Source organism: Falco rusticolus, chromosome 3, assembly GCF_015220075.1.
Source record: "Falco rusticolus isolate bFalRus1 chromosome 3, bFalRus1.pri, whole genome shotgun sequence".
Lineage (NCBI taxonomy): Eukaryota > Metazoa > Chordata > Aves > Falconiformes > Falconidae > Falco > Falco rusticolus.
In genome coordinates this window covers 82,600,439-82,606,438 of record NC_051189.1, presented here as the reverse complement: position 1 = coordinate 82,606,438, position 6,000 = coordinate 82,600,439, and positions in this window count along the sequence as shown.

The window sequence follows — 6,000 nt, the reverse complement described above, 5'->3', positions numbered from 1 at the left end:
ATTAGAAGACACATGGTCTCTGACCAGGAAACACGCAATGGCTCATGGAGTTTCAGCCATTAACTTTTTTTTCCTCTGTCCTGCATCCCCGAGTGGAGGTGCATGAACCAGAGGGAAACGCCTTAGACTATGCTCTGAAGAAGCAATACAGGTGCTCACTGTACAACTCAATGGCTCTTTTCACCCGGCTGGGAGAGGAGCTACTCTCTTTCACTTATGACTCATATAAATCAGTTCATTTCCTTGCACCACTAATCTGGGGAGCTGTAGCAGGAAGAGGCATGCTCTTGTGTCCTCAGGTTCCCCTCCCTCATACCCATTCTGCTCATAGTGCTTCAGAGAAGACTGCAGCACCTTTATCCCACCAGGACTGTTTATCACTCAGCTAGAAACATAAGAAAGCACTTGCACAAAGAGCAGCTGCTGTTTGGGTACTGCTGGTAGCAGAGTAGGAGTGGACTTCAGCAGGCAGGTTGTGCGGCTTCTATTCCCAGTGCTGGAGGAGGTTAGGGCAGAGGAGGTTAGAGCCTCCTGGTGACTCTCTGCATGTCTTTGCAGGTAGCCATTGCCAATCTCTGTTTGAGTTTACTGTTGCTGGGCTACCCTGGGAACTGCTGAACTAGTTGGTCTCTTCTGTCCTGCTCCATAATGGAAATGTGGGGATTAAGTGGGAGCTATGATAGGCAGTGATTCTGCCCTGCCCCTTAGCCTGCCACCCTCTCACTGGTTCCTGGCTGCACAAGGGCATGTCAGGAACTAGATAGGGCTGGCAGAGACCTGGCTGTAATAGGATGCCTCTGTCCTTTCCTTTCCTTCTGTCACTGTGGGACAGAGATGAGTTTATAGCACGTGGTATGTGGGAGCTGCCAGGTGGCACTGGCCAAAGGAATGATGGGACCTCAAGAGGGGAAGGTAACCGGCCACCCACCATCAAGGATCAGTTTGGTTCAATGGGTGGAAACCTGACTGATGAGAAATTGGGACACAGAGCCAAGTCCTGAGCTCAGGTCACCCAGCAGGCTGGGGCTGGGAACAGTATTAAGTAATCCTGACTTCAGGTCTCCTTAACCAATAGACATACCTGTTTCCCCAGAGTTAGGCAAAGACTTGGAAGTCCTGACCCCAAATTCTCTTGTCTTTTCCACCCCTTCCCTTCTTACCACTAGCTCCTGCCCCTTGGACTTTAGCTCAGGACTGTATTATTTGAAACAGGAGACTTGACTCCCTTCCACCTGAATTTACAATTCACTGGACTCCTTGCTCTGCCTGCATTGCTGTCGCCATTGCTTTCCCATTGTGTGTGCCAACAAGCCACTGCCTTCAGAGGTCAGAACCAATATTTCTTGTTTTGCTCTCACTACTATGTCCAAAATTACCATCTAAGACTGCTGCAGTCAAACACTTAATTGTGAAGGTGGCTAGCTGCCCACTGCAGCAGTCTCAGATGGGACATATTAGCTATTTGCTGTAGTTGCAAACATTTTTGCTGGGATGGCTGGCTGATAATTCATGAAGTCTAACAAAGATATCGATCTGCACAACTCCGCACAGTATTTCCACAGAAACAAAACACTTGTGGCATTTCTGTTGCAGGAGTTACATTCCCAATGAAAGCCAGGCACCAAAACCAATACTTCTCTCTTTAGTCAAAACAATTCCTTCTGAGCAGCTCTGGTAGTTCCTTTCTAGGTCACTTAACGACTCATTTCTCATGTGTTGATTCAAAGTAGACCAGTCTATAGCCACACAGTTTGGATCTTATATCAGCAATGTCAAGCACATACCTCACCACAATCCATATAGGTTCTAAATTCCTAATGCTGTGGAAAGCAAGGGCAATAACGCCTGTATGGACCAAGGTCCTGCTTCCTGTGTTCCCTATTTTTGGCACAGCTACTCATTTTGCCAAGCCCTGTTTATAGATTGTGTTGTTCCTCAGTGGCTCTTGGGACTGTTTTTGGCTTGCTAGCGGAGGATGGCTGGGTAGCATTCACGTGTTACAATTATGCAGGGGAGAGTAGCAGGTCAGGATCAAGGCTCAGGTTGGACTAGGTTGGATTTCACATCCCTGCTTCTAAACTTTCAGCTTGTTCTTAAGGTCTGAGTGCTATTTTCCCAAAGATAATCCCAATCAGATGATGGCAAAGAAAGAGAAATGGGAAACTTTTTGTTCAAGGTGAGGAACCTTTCCTTATCAAGAGCAAAACCAGATCATTTGGAAGGCAGGCTCACATTAGGATGGATAGTGTTCAGCTCCATTTTCTGACTTTTCTGTTTATTCCAGGGTCTCATGGGATACTGGCAGAAATTTCCATGCTGATTCACAAAGCTGTTGCTTTGCAAGTCTCCTTCATCAGTCTCAGCTTTGTGATTTAAACATGTATCTGCTTCAGTGACAAATCTGCTCCCCATTTCATTGTCAGATCATTTTGTTGCAATTAGGAACCGAGGGCTACTACCTGACAACCTGCAGACATGGGAAGAGCTTATGTAGACACATATTTCTTAGATTAAAAGACTGAAACCTCATCCCTCAGTATAGCTTGTCAAGCAAACACTAACAGACCAGTCATGTCTGGGCAGTCACTGAAGAAGATAATTTCTTGCCTGTGCCCTGGGGCTGAAAAGAAGCATTTAAGAACAGAAAATCAGTCAATACATGTCTTCTTAGACTTCACAGCCTCAGACCCAAGGAATTAATTGGATTTTCTTCACATCCCCACATTTTCTTTCCTTATAGTGCTGTTGGTAGGCTAATATATATAATAGGGAATAGCTATGAATAGTTCCTGAAGGCTTTATAGCCTTCTCAAACCTACTTTTTCAGGCCTGCAGCTTTGCCATGAGATTCAGTTATGTTAGTACTCAGAGAGGATAAATGTATGCGTTTTCTGTAGGTGAGTAAATTGTACACAAGATAAATTCAACATGCCTGGATTAGGGGCTAGTAAACTCCAGCAGCAGGTAAACTGGGATATGTGTAAATGATTGCCTGCCCACCCTTTCTGTATCCCTCCTCCACGGTGGAGCACAGCCTGGGCATGCACTGCTACTGGTCACTCAGGTCCTGTCTTCCACAGAAATCCTGGCACGTAGACCAGAAGCCAACAGGACCAGGTCTCTGATTTGGACAATCAGGACACCAGAGCCACTGAATTACCTTCTCTGTGAGCTCGACAAGACCTCTGCTCAGTGGCGCTACTTAAACCCTCATAGAAGTTAGCCAGCCTTCCTTTAATGACCTGGAGCAGAGCCTACAGCTCAGGCTTGGAGATAAGGACTACATTCCCACACTGCACTACAGCTGGTGTGCAAAGGTCCTGTCCCCATTCTGCCTTATCCGCAGAGCAATTTCTTGAAGCAAAGTGGGATCTGGTTTGTGAAATGCCTTAAAGGGACTGTTTCACTACAGGGGTTCTCATTATGGCATCTCAGTCCCTCGGATGCTCGCACTGCCGTTGCAGTAGGTGAAGCTTCCAGTACTGGGAGTGTGCCAAGGATTCAAACACCCATACCCACTAGCTCCTGCCTCAGGAATCCAGATTTGCTGGGGACTTAGTAACATGACCTGTTTTCCACCAGCTCTAAACTACTCCCTCCTGAACTGAGTTTCATCTTCTCCCATGCTCAGTTTCAGCCAAGAAATGAATTCACTGCTAAACATCCACTGAACTTTGTTGGTGCTGTTAGCTTCTGCACTTCTACTCAAAAGCAATAATAATGCTCAGTTTGGAAAAAGGCACATTTCTGCTTATGTCCTCTGCTGTTCCTAAACAAGCAGGAGCTGGAGGGTACATGCTTTTTCTATTAGCAAAAGAGAAGAAATTGCTGCAAACTTTCTTTGTCCCTAGGAAGGGAAGACAAGACTGTGCTGATCTGTCCATCTCCTGGGTGCTCGCATGGTCCCACCATGAAGCAGCAAGAAAGAGAGCCTGACCTAGATCCTGAGGAGTCAGAAATGGAGCTCCCACAGGTTTTGTAGCAGCAGCTTTTCTTAGGGAGTGAGTCAACATAGTTGAAAAGCAAGGCAGTGCGACAAATATTAAGAGAATGTGTCATTGCCACCTTGTGCCGAAGGTACTCAGCAAAGGATCTTTCCTTAGTGGGTTTTCAGTCTTTTCAAGTCACTCCTGCTTCCCTAGTGCTCACCACACATCACTTTCTGTCCCTCTGAGCTCATTTCCAGTCATCAGCACTCACACTCACTTAACCTGAAGTATCAGTGCTGCCCTTAAATCAAAGGTAGTGCTGAAAACTTGCCTTTCCCAGCCTTTGGCCTTCTTCCAATTACAAGAGACGTGTTAATGAGAAGACCTCATATCTAACCGTCTAGTCAAGGCACTTGCAAAATGCCAGCCAGCACAGTAGCTGGATGTGAAAAACAGGAAACCAGCTGATGTCAGCTCAGACCAAGACTCAAATTCAAACAGCAGGAGAGAGCAGGGAGAATTGATGGCCACCTGGGATGAGCCCATGAAGAGATGGTTTGAGGGTCCTTGGAGAAGCGTTATGTTCACTGGAAAACCCAGCTGAGTGTGAGGACCTGAGTGCTCCTGCCAGTGGGTTATGGGGACACGTACCTGGCAGCAGGCAGCAGAGGAGTCAGTGGTGTACACGTGGAAGAAAGGTCAGGAGATTGCAGAGGGCTTTTCACTTGCGAGCTGGGTGATGGGAACGGTCAGTGAGTGATGAATATGAGCAGCTGGCAGAGAAGTTCACCATGAGACAGTCTAGATAGAGAGCGGGAACTCAGCAATTTTAATGTTGGACAGGTTTTTTATGATACTCTGAGAACTAGGTGCCATAAGGCACATAAATCAAAGCGCTTCTTGAAACAGAGACAGTCAGAGACCCTGATGCCCTGAGATCACAGCAGCTGAAGTGACATTAGATAGTCCCCTGTGTATGTGGGTTTTGTTTATGCCAGCAGGAAAACCACTCCCTCCTGATCTGGAGTGAAAAAATAAAGGACATTTTTGAGGAAACAGCTTGGTTACTTACCGGTTTTAGATGGTTTTCTTTGCACAGTGTAAAAAGGCACTGTACTGTATCAGAAACCACAGGATCTTTAAATTCAAACCAGACTTTTAAATATTTGCATAATCTTTATTTTTCTTTTAAAAATACTTCAAATTAAACTTGAATTCAAGAAAACCTTTCCAAGAGTGTTCGTTTAATATCCAACTAATAAAAAGATTTAAAGAGGAAAAGCAATGATGCTTCAGTGGTATCTCTGTAAATTTTAGTGAGTTAAAGCTTTTTTGCTTATTGAAACGGTACAATATTAACCCAAATTTAAAAAACAGTTGTATTTGTTTTCTGCCATAAATTAGGGTATGGAAAGCATGTACTCTTCCTGTAAATTTGGACTATGTTCCAGGAAAAGAGGTACATTTAAAGGCCTCTTTAACAGTTTTAGGCAACTACATAGTTTTGACAATTCCCTTATGAGAGTCAGAAGCAATCTGCCACTTCACCAGTGTTAGCCAGTTATTCCTTGTTCTATACATCAGCTAGTTTTATCTATAACACAAAGTTTAAAAAGCTTGCCTCAACATGGTTGTACTTAGGTAAAGAATGCCTGTACCACATCAGGCCAAAAGTCTAATTTAATCCAATACCCTGTCTCTTAAAAAAATAAAGCTAAGAACGGGGCAAGTGCATGGTGAAAATTCCTCAAAGACACTTACCAGCTTTCAGCAACTTTTGACTCAAGAGGAGCTGAGCGTGCACATAGCTGGAAACTTGAAATTTAGTGGTCCTTGATAGTTCCACCCCACCCTCCACCCCAGATCTGAGAACGCTGGAGTTCAGGGAAAGGACTACATAGTCTTTGGCAGCACAGCTGGTTGGTGCGGAGACGGAAGACAGAAATCTCCTTTTATTTTGATGGAGGCAGAGAAGAAGTGAAGCTCCAGCCAAGCAGAATGGGAATTCCTGAGACATGACCGCAGTACAGATGAGTAACCAAACCTAGCATCTAGTTCTGATCTTTTTCTT